General features: G+C 41.1%; 1 protein-coding gene across 5 annotated transcripts in view; it reads right to left on the bottom strand.

The window, feature by feature from the left end:
- CELF1 (CUGBP Elav-like family member 1) overlaps window positions 1–18,094 on the bottom strand; it is a 53,603-nt gene that overhangs the window by 26,434 nt on the left and 9,075 nt on the right. For 3 of the 5 annotated variants that reach the window (XM_086612656.1, XM_086612660.1, XM_086612661.1), the window contains exon 2: window positions 11,634–11,674. The exons of 1 other annotated variant lie outside the window; for it this stretch is intronic. The gene's annotated coding sequence lies outside the window, so the exon portion shown is untranslated. Of the gene's footprint in view, window positions 1–8,451; window positions 8,474–11,633; window positions 11,675–18,094 lie in introns of those variants that run through there. One more of the 5 variants, XM_086612659.1, reaches the window with a different exon arrangement.

Here is an 18,094-nt window from a genome sequence, read left to right as displayed (position 1 = left end):
GCTGAGATTGATCAGTTTACTGAAAAAAAGTCACTGAGTCATTATGATTCACCCTTTCTCTCATCTCCGTGCTCCTCAAAACAGAAGTCACAGTCTCTTGTTCCATTACAACAAAACTGCAACAAGTCACAGGTATTGTCCCAGTGTTACACTCCATGTCAAATCCAGTCTACTGGCTCTAATAATTAAAACCAATACTAGTTTTGTGCAACTATCCTGCTACATATTAATTTTTAATCCTTGTAATACTTAAATTTCTCCTGTGATGCGCTTACTTCATTTAATGAACGGTGCCAAAAACATTTCACGTGCTGTTATGCACAATTTGAGGGAAAGGAAGAATTAATACTATAATGATGATTAAACATCTGAAGGTATGCTAGCCAAGACTTGGTGCTTCAGGATACCACACTTCTGCAAGTAATGATGGAATTTCAGTGACAAAACACCAGTGTACAAACAGGGTTTTTTTAAACATTATTTAGTTGATGGTGTCAAGCTAGTGAAATTGAAAGACTTATGGACTTCACTTGTGAAAATATCAGAAACAGTGGAAAAAGACAGTATTTTGCTTTCGCTACTGCACAGAAATAAGAATTAAATAAAGAAGCAGTGTTCTGTTGGAATTCTAGAAAACACAAAAATCATCCTAGCTATTGCTCACACAGGAAGAAAGAAACACAAAATAAGAGAGCTAAACACACTGATTTTTTGCTCAGATGTCAAATTCCTGCTGGCTTCCAGATCCATTCTTTGACTGTTTCTATTCAAAGGATAACGGAAACAATGTCTGAAATTCCAAGCTCTATGGACTGTAGCTACACATTTAAACGTGGTGCTAATCCGACAATACGAACACTAAAAACTTCTACATACTACAGATTAAATCTCTCTTTTTTTACACTTCTGAAGCCCTGGATTATGCTGCAGAATGTAACGCTATACATGGTCCTCGGAGACTGAGGAGTGTAAACGCTACAAGTTTTGCTTTTAAGTTTACAGAACTACATCACATCCTGGGGCACAAAACCTCAAAACCAACCCCAACCCACGAAACAAGAAACCTGTGTCAGATTTTCTCTCTAAGGAAGCCTTGTCCATTTCAACAAGCAATTAACTCCGACGGCTACAGATAACACCATCTTTCATTTTATACAGTCTGAACCTCAGACAACACACACAAATCCGATGCCGAGGGACTACTGGGATGGAGTGAGCCATGGGAAAGGACGCAGGCGACGGTGAAATCAGACGCTGTGAAGCTCTGAAGGAGACAGGTCCCAGAATAAACTTCCCCTCGTATTATCTGCCCACATCCAGATCCCTACAGCGCTGCTGAATCGCAGTTTTGCTCTTGAACAGATGACCCCTAGGTGACACACATCAGAATCCAATATCAATACTTATCAATATTTTGTTGTTTCCTTGTTTGACCGTGCAAGCATCTGGTCAGAATGTTTTCTGCCCGTGTTGGAGTCCAAGCACTCTCTCCATGCCTCTTACCTCGTTGCCAAAACCGCCGTTTCTTCCTCTGCCCATCTCTATGGCACATTCAGAATGTTGCATTCATCATCGAAATACATGAAGTATTCAGATTAAATTAACTGAAAAACATTTCTATTTATAGGAAGTTTTTGTAGAAGATCCTAAGTGGAGAGAAAGGACAGGAAGGGATGACGATTGCTTTTATCTCAGAAATAGCACTCTCTCAGTGCTCTCTCACACATTTATATGTGAGAACATGGAATTTCTCCATACTCTTCAGACCTAGATGGATTTTAAAAGATTAGGTAAGTAAATTTTATTCTAAAAATAGCTTTTAATAAGCTTTTTTTTTTTCCCCTCTCCCCTTCCTTAAAATACTTCTGGGGGAAAAAAAAAGAAAAAAAAAAGAGATAAATGAGTACATTCTTGACCTACTTCTCTGGCTTGTGAAGGAAGTTCTGTTTACCTGTAGCTTTTACTCCAATTAATTCTGTGAAAGCTCAAAAGGAACAAATTCTGAACTTTTGTCTGACTGAAGAACCCCCAGGACTCCCAGTTCCCTGGCAGCAGATGAAGCAGCAAGTCGTCTATCCCTCTGGCTTACAGGATGGATGATGTTTTTTCTGCCTAAGCGTTCTTAGAAAGGGAAAAAATAATGGCAGCTAAACTTACCCTTTTACTTGATAGTAAAGACAAATTATTCAAAATAAATTATACAAAACCTATTTTCTAGAATGAGGGAATTAGGCTATTTTTCTGGAAAAGGAAATTTGTTCCTCTGATGAATTCTAAACACTGGGGCTTATAAAAAGAGAGACAAGAAACACATACAGGTACGTTTTCCTTTCTAATTGTCTACGGGCTTCCTCAAATACATACGCCTCCTTTGAAAGCTCTACTTCTGTTCTTCCTGCCTTCTTACTGGGATGCAACATTGACTTGAAACAGAATCTACACAATTCACAAAGCAGTTACAGTTTCCTGTGCTCCTACGAGTAAAGCAGGAGACTGGCAAAGGCAAATCTGAAACGGGTAAGAGGGAACACTTGTTACTAAATTTATATATAAAATAAATACTTAGTGGTAGTGACTTGTGTAATCCTGTCAAAGCTTGACAGGGTTCAAGCACAACTGGATGCTTGCAGACATAGGTTTTTCCACTTCTATTTACTGGACATTTATATAAATCTCAACTGTTGTTGTTTTTTGGTTTTGGGTTTTTTTTTTAAACAGGTAACCCATGGGCTATATGCATCAAAATACTGCATATAACCACCACCTTCTAGGTAACATTAGGAAGGAACAACTAAGTAACCTCATCTTTAAACACAGACTAATCAATAATTATTAAGACTTTAGACTCATTTGTCTAACGCACATAGCACCAGAAATTATCAGAAGGAAAGCACAGACCAGACTGTGTCCAGCGCTGAAGTTCAAGTTCCTTAGTCACAACTTTCTACCTTTCCAGATCAACACATCCAGTGCAAAATCTTCACATGAAAATAGATATGGAAGACATCGTTTGGATTACAACCACAAAAAGTTACTGCTTCCATATAGCAAGCGAGACCACAATGGTGAGGCAGCAAAACACGACATGTCTGTTGTATAAAGGGCTTCTGAGCCAAGCTGGCCAGAAGAGACCGACTTGAACACGCTGTTCCAGAGAGGCACCGAGGGATTGCAAGCTGTGGGAGAAAAGAAGGCTCTGTTCCCAGCTCGATGCAAAATCCAAACAACTTCCCTTAGCTCCTCAAATTCCAAGTGTCGCCCAGGTGAACCAGGATACAGCGATGCTTTCCTGGGACACAGAGAACTGAGAATACTGTTTGCTACACAATAAACCTATACACTAGGGAGGTAACCCTTAACACAAGTATGTGAACACGTAACCAAAAGCAGCTCTAAAACCAACAGCTGCTCCTAAGATGTATCTTGGCTCCTTACAATAAATCTAATGAGTCTCAAGATCCTTCAGTGACTTCGGCCTGTTCAGCTGGGCAGACTGTGGCCAACAGCCACGTGCACACCGATGGGCAAGAGCTGAACCTTCTGATTCCACCTCCCCCTCACTTAATGCTGAACGATTAGGAACTTTTATTCTAATAGGAACAGCAGATCCAAAAGTTTTCAGGAAGGAATGACAGTGTAAGGCTCGTGCACTGTTTCCTTTAAACACAGGCCAGTAAAAATCCAGCTGAACTCTCTGTAGCAGGTATCTGTTATTTCTATCAATCAAAATACTAGAAATCTAGAAAGATTAGAGCACAGGCTGCACAAAGACTCCAGTTCCTCCTGTTTGTTCCCCGTGCTGCATGCATTAGTGCAAAGGCACTCCGAAGGGCCGCAGCAAAGCAGCCCAGCACACCAGGTGTTTCGACAGGCCAGTGACTTCAAGCCATCATTTTGCTGGAAATAAAAAAGTAAAGTCCATGAATCAACTAATGCTCTGCTAGAAACATCTTTGACCTTAATGTAACACTAAAAACAAGTGAGGAAGACTTGTGTCTACAGTATTATCCACACTAATGCAATGCTAACCAGTTCTGCTTTGACTGCCACATGCTTATTTGTCTGACCAGACTAAATGTCCCTCTTGTTTTAACTGGAAACAAGAACCAACGAAGTGAATGCACATAGAACTGTAATAGGTCGTGTGTGGCTATTATCTTCTTAAGCAGCCAGTATCTCCAAACTAACTTTCCAAATGACAGCTAAGAAAGCAAAATCTTAATGACTGATACAACAGCATTCCTCTGAGGAGGAAAGCAGAGGGTATTTCATACAAAGGGTAGTAGACTTTTGGAACTCCTTGTTGGCAGGAGAGTGCAGATGCAATAAACTTACACAACTGCAAGAACGGACTGGACAAGAACTTGGAAGAGACCCATCAGAGCCTACCAGGCAAACAGTACAGATTATTAGTCTTCGTGAATGGCAAAGATAGGTCTGGATCATGCCAAAGAGCAGAAGAATGTCTATGCATTTGTGTTGGGACAAAACAAAGAGCACTATGGAAAAAAAGAAGAGTTATCCTGTTAAAACTACTCAAGAACTCAAGCTGAGTATTTTTAATTAGTGTTTACCTCAGCTATTATCAGCACTATATTCAACTGCTTTAGTAAGTAACACCAACCCCACTCCACCTCCTCAAACCACACAACAAAAACCCCCAAAACCACACCTCTGGACTTCAGTACATGTTACAGCACAGACAGGAATCAGTGTATCCACCTTCCCCTCTTTTTAAAACGCCTTGCAATTGCTTTCAGTGTGCCATCACACAACTGATGAACAAACCCAATCCGTGGCACACTCAGTATCTGGCTCGCTCCTGAGGACAACGTACACCAAACGGCAGATGGTAGCTCTGCAACGACAGCTCATCTACCAGGACACAGGTTACAACATCAGCTCAAATCCAAGCAGCCAAGAAAGCCTGCAATTAGGTCCTGCTCTGCCAATAACTGCTAGTAACACTGCTAGTGACAGGACCTCGAAGAAGAACTTGGAAGAAGCTGAGTTATCAGCCTTAAGACCCTCTTACAGCAGATGAATGAAGTTCACAAACTTCAAGACAGCAGCCTCCCAACTTCTTCAATTATCTTCTCATCTCCCTCTGCCATATTGCCTCTTCATCCGCTCGCCTGGAAGCGGACACGAGCGCGCTTTGAACATCCTGCCAGGGCTGTGGGTGTCCGAATCCCGTGGCATGAGCGACCCACGGCTCTGCAGACCACGACCCACTTCTCCGGGGCAGAGCGGGTGCGCGACACTACCCTGAGCCATGTTTCTGAGTGCATGAAGGGAACGCGGCAGCGCCAGGCTGCTCACCCAGTGCCGGACCCGCGGCAGCTCCTTCGGTGACGATACTACCAAGGCTTGCACAGGCACTACCAAAAAGAGAAATAAGTATCACAGACTGGCCCATGAAGCTGCCTCCTGACAAAGACCTCAAACACCCATTTCAGACCATAAAATTTCTCAGTACCCTACGAGCGAGGAGGAATCAGCAAGCTGACAGCCTCCAAAGCTCTCTGGTTGGAGATACCTCAAAATAACGCCAAAATATTTGAGTAATTTCACAACTATTCTTTCCAGAATCTGCATCTATTTAATTTTTTTTTTTTTTTTTTTTTTTAAACACAAAGGCAGAAACTCAAAAAAACTTCAAATACCACAGTTTGCAACAGTGACGCCTTTGGTTAGTATTTATGTGGATTTTTCCAAAAGCAGCCAGTATCTGCCCATCCTGTTTTCAAGGACAGCACCTGTGCAGGATAATAGTCTACTACATTAGCACAGTGAAATAAATAAGACAGAAGTCCATGTAAGATCTTTGAATTAAAATATCTTCCTAGAAACTCCATCTTCTCTTCGGTGTTTAATTATTTCCTTCTTACACCTGTTTCCTAATGATGCATTAAACACTTCCATTAATCTTAAGTATGATGAGAGGTATGTGGACTGTTGTCTTTCCCTTGTAGCGCAAGACACTTTCTTTTGCTAGCTTTAGACTTCAATTTTGTAATGAAAGCTCCCAATTGTGCCCTTCAGAATAGTGATCTGAAACGTATATTAAATTTCTTTCTAAGCTAAATTTTGTTCCTTTATCCTACGTATTTCATTATTTTCAAACTAAGGGAACAGAGAGGGAGACAAAAAAAAAACAAAACCAGCACTATCAGCTATTTCTTGGTAGTAGTACTGAATTCAAAACAATAAAAATAAAAAAAATCACAGCACAGTAAAACTTGCTGTGATGCTAAGACGACAGCAAAGGCCTGGCTGAGAAAGAACTGTATGAAAGATATTAGACACAAAACAAATAAGCAGATGAACAAATTGCCAAAAGACTAAACCATGAATTTGGAGCAATTAATGCATGACAACCTATTAGAGCATCTGTATTTGAAGAACAGATAACAACAAGTCTTAATGTAGGCTCCCTAGAATAATTAATTTTGGAAAAATCATAGACAAGGAGTAATCATCACATGTTTATCCCTCTTTGCAAGACATTTTACAATTAATAATTGATATGAGGTAGAAGCTTTGATGTGTGAATTCCAGGGTAATTGCTTTTAATGCAGAAGCATGTAGGTTTCTTCCTCTCATTCTATGACGATATATAAATATTAAAAACAACAACAGCAAAAACAAACTGTAAAAGATTTAATTCTTTTATCCTTATCTGTATCTTGTGGTTTGTTGGGGTTTTTTTGCAAATAGATGTGAAATGTGTATTTCAGGTACTGCTTAAGCTGTATGGGAAGGTATGCAAAGGAAAATTTCAGTTAAAAATTATTTTTTTTTTTTTAAACCTCTGCCAACATTCCAGTAGACATAGTTTGGGAAGCATTTGGGAGTTATCATCACAATGCTAGAACACAACAATGCTTGTATTTTGCGAGAGACAAACTATGGAAATCTTAAGTACCTATGGGAGATCTGAAAGATCTGTAAGCACTTTGGCACTGCGGATAGCAAAAAATTCCTGAGAAAGTAGGAAAAGTGGCTTAGTCACAACAATAGTAAGAGGAAATAAAGGCAGCAGTCTGACACCAAACAGGAGACGAGGCAGGAAATGAGGGTGTAAGAAGTGAGGACACGCATTTCTATGCTGTGAAAGGACAGAGAACTGCTAAAAGGAGACAGAATGGAAAATTTAAGGCAGCAGCAAGGTTTGAGAGGCTTTCCCCGCCACCCTGGCCCCCTTCTTTTTGTTTCTTGACTGAATTCAGACCATGAGAGACACAAAGTATGGATGATAAATCACGCTTGCACTTCAATGCTTAAATCTTCAGTAGAGAAGATTAAGAATACTAATGCTTGCAAGCTAACAAGCTTACACCACCCTTCTCCTTTCTCTCCCCAAACATTGTCTCTGAGCTTACAAAAATGATTTATTTTTTTTTTAAGACTGGCCAGAAGTTTACCTTCAGGTATTTCAGCTTCTTGTGTAAGAAACCACTCTGCAAGCAATTCTATGAAACAGAATGCTTTACATCTCCTTCAATTTTTTTACTTTGTAAATACAAACCCAAGACCTAGGAATCTCGTTTCAAACAGGCCTGTATTTTGCTCTTTTCCTGTATCACAGGAATCTGCAGCTCAGTCCAAAAGACGCACTGAAAACAAACTTTTTGTCATCTCTGCAATATCTGCTAGAGAGATTTTGAAGGAATCAACTACACATTTTAGCTTAGTTTTTTTGCTGCTAAAACAGAGCCAGAAGTTATTCTTCTGCTAAGGAGCTGGAAATCCACCAGGTCCTGGAAAGCTCTGAACAATCTGCTTTTCTTCAAGTCAAACATGCCACAAAGCACTACAATGGGCAAGGCAGTTGCACTGGCACAGAGAATTGCTGTTTGGCTGCTTATTGGACCCAGGGGAGACTACAGAACCAGCTATACAATTCCAGGACAAAAGCAGGCATGAAGATTGTTGTATTACCCTACACAAGAACTACAGGGAACCAAAAATGCCTTCAGCTGAGGTGTACTGCAAGCAACATACCTTGTGCCTGTGCAAAGTTAAACCTTCAAGTAAGAACTGGTCAGAGTTACTTTTTTTACTCAAGAAATGTAACGTGATCTTAACTCAAAGGAACCAACTTTGTATTATCAAAGGATTTTAAAACCTCCCCTTACTCAAGTGTCTTAGAATAGCAGTCAGACCTGTTAAAAGAAAATAAAAATGAAAATCTTTAAGTATGATACAAGCTTTTTTTTTTTCCTTCCCCTGTTAAGTTTCAAGACACTTTTTGCACTAAGCAAAGCAACAAGTGTCCTTTGCAGAACAGCCCAAGCCCTTTTGAGGAGTCCTTTCATCTCAAGTGGCTGCTACTAACAGCACCAGACACAAACAAGAATCAGTTAATGTTATGCTACAGTAAAAATTCACTCGCTATTTCTCTCTTGTTTCATTTTATCCACATGAAAGGTTTTTGTCGCTCGTTACCTGAAGAGAGTTCAAACGCAGCCCAGCCAGCTCCAGGAGAGCACACTATGCAGTTACAACAGAAATCAGTGCAATAGTAATTTCGATGTAGTGCATCAGCTTAGAGCACAGTAAGGCACCATTTCCCCCGGCTCTTGGCACAAGGCAGCAAAGTATAGCTCCAGTATTGTCCATGAGCAGAGTGGAGGAGATGGGAACAGGATGTGGTATCCCTGGAAAAGCAAACAATTCAAGCTACCGTACACATTGTGGTGCAGAAAAGACTAACAGACACAACAAGGGGAGCTCCAGCAGCACTCCTGGCACAGAAGAAATGTGATCCACTCAGGAAGTCGTTATTTTGCTATCTTGTCTCCTATCCAAAGCTGAGACTCCTGCTGCATATTCTGGACAAGCAGCCAGCTGCAAAACTTCACTAGCTTTTAAGCTACACATGCAGGACCATAACCAAAACGTCAGAGTATGCTTCTGAAAACCACCTAAACTTCTCTTTAATAAGGTCTAAATAACCATTGGATTAGATACTACTGTAGGTTTCAACTTCAGGAAGAGTTAAGCCCAGAAAGAATGAATACTACTCTGATCCAGAACAAACCCTATAAACAAATAAATCAATCTATAACCAAACAAATTCACATCTAATTTTCTCAACTATAAATGGCTTTAGAAGTACTGAGAAAGAATTAACGTCTCTTATGGCAGAAGAACTGAAGTTCCTTCTAAGCAGCCGAATCTGCAATCTTTCAATGTCCGTTTTCATCTTCGTGCCATGGACTCTCGTTTTGGAAGTGGCTCAGATCTGCAGAAATTGTATTTGAACAGAGACATGATTCAGGTAAAAACAGGTAAGCTGCTTCTCTCCATCACACAGAATGCCTACAGATCCATCTCAACGGAGCTGTCACTACAGCTGATCTTCAGGAAAACAACCAGATCCCCCTACTGGAGGGGCAGGGCAGGAGGAACAATACCAACAGCACAGTGCTCTTTATTCACAGGGCGTCTCCACAGCAGAAAGGCGTTTCTGTCCTCCAGCACGGTGGATGTGGATATGCCAAGAGCCCGTACAGAGGCAGGAGTTCATCAGCTGTCCATGCTCATAAGGCACTCTCGAGACAATCATATCTGGCAGAAGAATAACTGCTTAATCTGCTTTGGCAAAGCGTGGCACAGGAATTGTTGAATACAAGCAGCAATCCTGAGTCTCAGAGTAAACTCTCTCTTCAAAAACTTGTCTGGCTAAAGGTAGCAGCTACCAGAAAAGCGGGGAACAAAACCAAGTGCTATTTCAACGGCCGACTGATTTCCTCATCTCAAAGCAAAGCTGACTCCCCCTCAATTTTATTCTCTGTGCCAGACCAGAAGTGGAATGCCATCAGTTTTATTCTGATACATTTCTGTGGAATTAATTTATGGAGTTAATCATCATAAGAGGTACTTCACACTGGGACGCATATAAACAATTTTATATACCATTATCAGATGTTCAAGAAAAGACTCAATCCTCTTTCCTTTGGACACCTTTGTACACTCACATTAAGGCAGACAAATTCAACTTTATGTCGCTCTTAAGATGAGAGACCATGGATCTTGCACCAAATGGAAGTTTTCCATTTCGTGACTTATTTTCAGCAACTGTTAAAACTGACTTATTTTCATCATCAAAACTTGATGACTGTTTTGCTATTTAAATAATCTGATTATTTTGTTATTTAAGTAATCCAAATCTATCGATTCTGGACCTGTGTTTTGCAATCAGCAGAACATCATGAGTTTGAGAAACTAGGTCTAATCACAGATTAGCCTGTCTTGAAAGATAAAAACTCTTCAGACAAAACCACGAATGTTAACGACCAGTATTCTTTCTTTCCCATCTTCTGTATGGTCCTAATGGAGCAGCAAAGGAGCAGGAAGGGCAAAGAACAGCACCAGCCATTTAGGAAAGAAGTTGAGTGTTCTGCAATACCCACAATGGCTGGAGACCAATGCCCTCAAACCAGTACTTCCAAACACAGAGGTCAAACACCAATTCTCTCAAAACCACTTGAAAATGAAGGTGCTCCTGGATTTCTTAATCCAACTTTAGCTCTTTCTATTCTGATGAGTAACATATGGAGAGACAGGATATCCTGCACTTTAAAGACAAATTTGATGTTCCTTCTGATACAGACATGACCAAATCCTTTCCAATGTATTTATGAAAACTGTAGCAAATGTCTGACCATAGTGAAAAACAAGTGTTTTCTCAAGACAGTATCAAAACTCAACTCTCCCTGGTTGTCTACAGACTAAGGCACTCCTTAAATATTTCTGTCAAAGCAGAGATGATTCATCAGAAGAGCCAGACATCACACTTTGAGCATGATAGTGTTACTTAACACAGCAGTTACAGGGCAATTGTCCTCAGAAGTGAACTGAGACTCTTACGGTGCACCGTTACAGACAGCCTGATCTATTCTTTGGCTACTCCTCTGACCACACAGCAAATAACCCAAACTCACTAAACCAGAGAAATAATGACTCGATCAGAAAAGAGCTTTTTCTTGGGCTGTCAAGCTGACTTTGTCTACCACGCAGTCACACTGCCACAAGAACCAAGCACAACCAAAGGACACAGGACTACTCAGTTGGAAACTAAATCAGAGAAGAAGGGGGAATTGTTGCAGCTGTCTCATGAAACTACACCCTTGCTGGGCTTCAGGCGTTAAGAAAATTGCACCAGAAGTTCCTCACATTTGACTCCAAGCATTTCCACCATAGACTGTGTTCCCCTTCTGCTGCACATAATTCAATTTGTCTCAGCCTATAGAGAGTTGCTCCACTACTCACCTTCAGGGTTTCATGTACTACAGAGCACTTCAGATTTGTTCTGATGAAGAAATTACTATGAAGACAAGTATTTCTACTTCGTAGTTAGTTATGTTTCTAAAATCATTAAATTACAGAGGGAGCTAAAGAAGCTTATTGACTTGGTGCTGGCAGCCCTAAGTTGTTAACGCTCCCAACCCCCTTTAGCAGCACAAAGGCAGGAAACTGCAAAGAGTTTAAGGATCAGGGAGCGCTGCTCACTGCAGTGCGAAATGACTGCTTTCATCATTCAAAGTAAAGACAACTTCTCTCTAAACCTTTGAAAGGAAGCTCCAATACCCAGCTGAAGGATACAAACCGTAGTTGGTTCATACCTGCAGCTACGCACCTCCCTCTAGCTGTTCCAGTCTTCACTCTGAAAGATAAGGAAAAAACAGACATTGAGTACTCCAGAGTTAAAATCAGGTAGTAACAACCACTACAACGTGAATGCCATCTTGTATGATGCTGAGGACTGTGAAAGTAAAGCGTATTTCTAATAACAGAAGTCATCATAAGGTGGTAACAATCCTCTCCAGACTCAAAAAGGGAGCTGCACATTTCAAAAACACAGAGACTAAACGAAAGGGTGCATAAACGAAGGACTGCCAACACGTCAGGGCTGGAAACAGAAGTCTTGTAGCTTCCCAGTACCACTCAGTGGACTCATCCCACCTGTGTGTCTTTTTGGCTCTCGTGACAGAAGCAGCAGCAGCAGCCACAACCCTAAACTCCTGTATCACGGTATTTTGACAGCGGCAGCACTAACAGGTGACAATGAACCTGCAGATAGGAACTCTAACGCAAAACAGCACAGACAATGTACAAAAAAGCTCTGAATTAGGGACCACAAAGAACTAACAACACAAGGAAAAAATGTTATTTCTATGTTTTAAGCCAATTACTAACCAGGAGCCATACAGACTTTCTGTAGCAGCACCTTGTAAGCAGTAAGGGACGCTGCTCTCTGATTCAAGGTTCTCTTTTTGCAGATTCAGTAACTGACCCACAACACAAGATCGCATATATTTAAATACAAACTTTTGATTTTTTCTAAAAGTTTTTCTGTGTTTGTTTGGGGTTTTTTTTTAAAGATTTTCCTCTCCTCTTCCTCCTAGGTTATTTTGCAGAACTACACTCACGGTAATCTAGCATTATTTTACAGAAAATCCAAATCCGTTTACTGATCTATAGGTACCAAACCAAAAATTGCATCCGTCTGCAAGGAGAAGAGTTGTATAAGGCTATAAGTTCCCACATTTTCACTGCTGTGCAGGCCCCTTCACAACTTTTACTCTGTATTCTTTGAGAATTGTGGATAAGTGATCCGTATCCTCTTCTAACTCTTCTGTCCTCTTCCTCTTGTCATATATACTTGGATATTTATTACATGTACTCATGTCTTCTTTTCCAGAGGGAGATCTCTCGAGAATTTTTTTACCCCTCTTTTGTAGTAGTTTTCAACTGTTCTAATTTCTTCCTAACTTGTTCCATTGGTTTAATAAAATATTATAGCCTTTAAAGGAGCACAGAATCCTAAACAACAACAACAAATAATTTTCTTATAACACCAGTTAAGAACAACAAAAATCAATCCACAAACCCTGAGAAACATACCTCAGTTATCCAAAATGTTTATTTTCAAAACTATGCATTTATCTTTTCTAGAATATTACTGAAAACTGACTATTGGTCAGGGAACGCTTTACATACTTATTTTTGTTCCGTTTCACAATAACATTCTGGATTATGAAGCTCCTACTAGTGATTCAGGCAAATTCATTACCTGAGGACACCTCCTTCCAGCTCACCCACATTCCTTTGCTTTTTTTTGAAGTTTAATTAAAGAATATTTGTTTATGGCCAAAAAATGGTCTCAGATTCCTGCCAAGAGACCTGGCTTCAAAACATCACGTAACACAAAATTTTTGTTTTCCTCCTTTTAAACTCAGTGTTTGCCAGATATTTAAGCCCTATGGAAGTTGTCATAAATGCCAAGTTATATTTCTGTGATAATTGGCTTTCAGAAAAAAAAAAAGAAATACAAAGCTCGCTGATCTTGTAAATGCTTAAGAATATACTGTTAAAGAACTTTTTTAACATGACAAAGAAACTCTTCCCTTCACACATGTAACTATTTAACAATCTAAAAAATTAATTTAAAAACTTCAAAGGAACTAAAAGTACAGCTAACATAGCCAGAGGAACCCATAACTCTTGAACATCTTTGGGAAAAAAAATACACTTCAATGAATCAAAGGCAAAATCCACGACAATAAAAGCTTTAAAAGGCAAGCAGCAAATCTGACACCACCTGCGGAAAGCCTGGGAGAATGCTCTTCAATCACAACTGCTTCTCAAAACAAAACTGGTTTAGTGTGGTTCATTTAATTGCACGCAGGACGTGAATACACCAAAAACTCGATCCAAGTTTATACATCACACAAATCTGGCCCGAAGGCCAAAGAATTTGACAACTGTCTTTCTTCTCAGAAACAGCAATTTCTGCAAATAACGGCCACAGCAGCGAGCTCCTGCGCAAATTGCAGACGAACCCCAGCCCAGCCTCACACCCTGACAGCAAACTGCTTTCTTTTGTAGTTCCTGCAGTGCAGGTTCTTAGTGGGGCCAGCAGAACAATCAACAGGTGTAGACTGGGACATCTTACCACAGCTTTGGCAAAGATTTTTCCTGCAGTTGCCTCCTTGACCCAAGCGCCGCATCCGAGTACCGATGTGGCTTCCAACTCCTTCTGTGCAAAGCTGGGAGGAACTACGACACCACCTGACAATTCCATGTAGGAAAACCAAAGGTTTAACACTTGGATTGAACACTGAGTCCTGCCAGATCTAAGAGGGATGAAATACACTCTCGCTGATGAACAAACAGTTGTAACTTCTGGTACACAACAGAATATAAATAGAAGTGCAGTTGGGAACAACAACAAGTGGCTCTACCCACTAAGCACTACTCAGTGGATACGAGCCCAATAAATCCAGTGATCCTGCTTTGATACTTAGAGGCAAAACTTCGGTCTCACCAGCACCCAGGACCATCTGCAAGAGAATTCTGGATCATTTAATGGATTCTGGTCAATGAAATTACTGTCACAGACAGCACTTGTCTAGACCAGTGAGTCCTGATGTCTCATTACACCTTCCAGGAATCAATCTTTATGGATGTCAAGATTACCAAGGACAATTAAAGAGGCTAACAGATAAATCAGACCACATGGCTCAACCTCAGATATATAGCCTGGCGTCAGCAGTCTCTTGCATAATCCAATGTTCAGTCTGGACTCACTAGGGATTTACATACTTGCACATACAGAAGGTACACACCAACACGAGGACCCAAAATACTCGGAAAACACACATTCCTGTTTTGCTTTACAGATACTGTACGCGCCACAGGAAGACTTATCAAATGTAGCATAGAGTTTCATGTCTTCTTTTGGGGAAAGTGAACAGAAACAATAGTCCCAGTTTAACCACTCAGCCTACTTCTAGAAGCAACCACACTAGCTGAACTTGAACAACCTCGTCCATCTCAGCCACAAGATTCCAATACTAACACTTTCACTTTCCCATCATTAAAGGCAAGATCAAAAAATCTCAACAGGAAAAGTCATCCCTGTGCAGTGTTTGGACAGACACGGTTTGCCAAGCTCTGCATTACAATAAGTCTTTTATAACGATATCAAGGTATTTCTTTCTTTTGATTGCACAAAAGGGAATAGATTTAAATCCAAAAAGAGAAGAAAGATGTCCTGCAGGACTCCCGACAAAGATCCTCGAAAGCAACTGGTACTCTGCACTACACCTAAAACACCAAAAAAGGACACACAGCATATAACCAGTTCCAGCACCTACTGCCAGCTTCAGAGAAAAAAATAATTCTGAGGTGTTCCAATTCTGAAAGATGGGAATCGAACTGGATACAAAATTCTGAGTAGGCTTGAAAGTCTGTATTTGCAAAATGTTTACGTATAAACATTTATATATTATCTCAAAGAAGCACAACTAAGAGACTGATGTACCTTAAGCTTTCACATGTCTCTTGCTTGGCTTATATTAAACAAACACTTGCCATGAATTTTATTGTGCAGCATCTGCCATTGCCACACCTGCAAACCAAAGAGTAAAAATGTGCCAATTATTTTTTTTTTGTCATAGGCACACGGTCAATTCCTTTGCAGAAGTAAATGGACACAAGTCTCAAATTACACTTATCTACATCTGCAAAGAATCAGAGTCAATGCTCTATTTTAAGGAATGAACACCGATTCAAATCACTTTCAACAGCAAAAAAAAAAAAATTCATTAACACTTCAAGAGATTTAACATTGGGTGTATGGAGCTGAAGCCTTAAAAAAAAATACATCATACTCTTTCTTCTTCAGAGGCAAACACTGGCGTTGCTGTGGGAATGTGAACTTAGGAATGTCCTGGGTTTTGTTTAAAAACCCTAATGAAATAAAACCTGACCATTTCATCGCAAAGGAGTTCTTCCTAAGCTCCCTGAAGGTCTCATTTGTCATCATTTCAGCATTGTTTGTATATACTCTGGTTTCTTTTTTGCAATATTTATCCTCCCCTTCAATATCTTTATATAGTACTTGAAGCATACAAACCACAGTAAATAATACAGAAAAAAAAAAAGAAAAAAATCTCTGCATTACTCTACAACCTCATACCTACTGAAAACACATCAACACGAAGACATGCAGCACCCTGAAGCATTATTTTTGTCTGAATACCATTCGCAAACGTAACTCCACACTTCAGATCAACTTTTGTCTGTCTGAAGAAGTCCAACTTTCTTTCCTAGTTATGAACATCTAAAGACAACTAATAGAACATCTTTCCTACTGGTATCAACAGCCTTTTGCTGCACAAACGACCCTCATGGCCTATTTTGTGACCTTGAAAGATGCCCTCCAGGCTGCTCGCCCGTGGCGATGAATGCCCACCGTGCCAGCGCAGCTTCGCTTGCTCCTCTCTTCCCACCTGATCTCAGACTTCTGCTGGGCCGGGAAGGATCCAGAGTGTCAATGCACTTTGGCAAGAACTAGAGAGACTAAGGACCTGCCTGGCGTTTTAGGCAGAGATTTTCAGACATTCTTCACTTACACACTTATCCATCAATTCTTTCCATTCACTTTTCCTGGAAGGTACAGTATGACATCAGCTGGTTTCCACCGCTAGCAAGAGACTCCAGAAAGTTTATGAAAAAAACAAGAGCTATAAATACATCTTTGGCTGCATGAGGACTCAAAATAGACAGAAAATCCTCTTACATATCTTGCTGGATTCTCAGGGTTTCTACACCTCATTATCTACATTCTGGAGGTACCTCGTATTTCCTGAATCAAAACCTCACGCGTAACAGTCAACATGGCACATTATCTTCTCTCTGTCCTCATGTAAGGAAGGTTCACCGATTTCTTCCCAAACGAACAGCAGACTTCTCTGTACAGCAGCAAACACTGCATTCATAAATACAAATGTTTACTTCAACATCTGTTAACATCTGTTTAACATCTTTGTCAGCGACGTGGAGAGTGAGATCAAGTGCACCCTCAGCAAGTGTGTTGGTGACACCAAGCTGTGTGGTTTGGTCAACACGCTGGAGGGAAGGGGTGCCATCCAGAGGGACCTGGACAGGCTGGAGAGGTGGGCCTGTGAGAACCTCATGAAGTTTAACCAGGCCAAGTGCAAGGTCCTACGCCTGGGTCAGGGCAATCTCAAGCACAAGTACAGGCTGGGCGGAGAATGGATCAAGAGCAGCCCTGAGGAGAAGGACTTTGGGTATCAGTAGATGCAAAACTGAATATAGGCCGGCAACGTGTACTTGCAGCCCAGAAAGCCACTTATATCCTGGGCTGCATCCGAAGCAGCGTGGGCAGCAGGTCAAGGAAGGTGATCTTGCCCCTCTGCTCTCCTGAGACCCCCCTGCAGTGCTGCGTTCAGCTCTGGAGTCCCCAACACAAGGACATGGAGCTGCTGGAGCGGGTCCAGAGGAGGTCATGAAGATGATGCGAGGGCTGGAGCACCTCTGCTCTGGAGACAGGCTGAGAGAGTTGGGGCTGTTCAGCCTGGAGAAGAGAAGGCTCCGGGGTGATCTTATTGCAGCCTTCCAGTACCTAAAGGGGCTACAGGAAAGCTGGAGAGGGGCTTTTTCCAAGGACAAGGGGCAATGGCTTTAAACTGAAGGAGGAGATTTAGATTGGATAGAAGGAAGAAACTCTTCACCATGAGGGTGGTGAGGCACTGGCACAGGTTGACCAGACAAGCTGTGGCTGTCCCAACAAGCTGTGGCTGCCCCATCCCTGGAAGTGTTCAAGGCCAGGCTGGATGAGACTTTGGGCAACCTGGTGTAGTGGAAGGTGTCCCTGCCCATGGCAGGGGGGTTGGAACTAGATGATCTTTGAGGTCCCTTCCAGCCCAAATCATCCTGTGATTCTATGATATGTTACGACATTTAGTACCTCCCTATCTAGAACCAAATTATGTGCCACAGCAGGTAACACATGCAAACAATTCTTACTTCATTTTTTTGGGTTATATTACTAGAGAGACTGGATATAAGCTCTCCATAAAGATTACATAGGAATAGGTTGGAAATACAACGGAATAGATCAAGATATTCCTACTGCTGATCCAGTTTAAGTCAATGCTCTTGCTAAAAGAACAGAGCACGACTCTTTCCTCACCAGTTTCCACCCCCACCTCTGTGTAGCAAGCCTGAGAAAGGAAGTGATCCAGGTGTGATGGAGCATACCAAGAACAGCAGG

This window comes from Tauraco erythrolophus, chromosome 6 (genome assembly GCF_009769465.1).
Source record: "Tauraco erythrolophus isolate bTauEry1 chromosome 6, bTauEry1.pri, whole genome shotgun sequence".
Taxonomy (NCBI): Eukaryota; Metazoa; Chordata; class Aves; order Musophagiformes; family Musophagidae; genus Tauraco; species Tauraco erythrolophus.
Note: the sequence above shows the minus strand (reverse complement) of the source record. Positions and strands in the feature narration are given on the sequence as shown.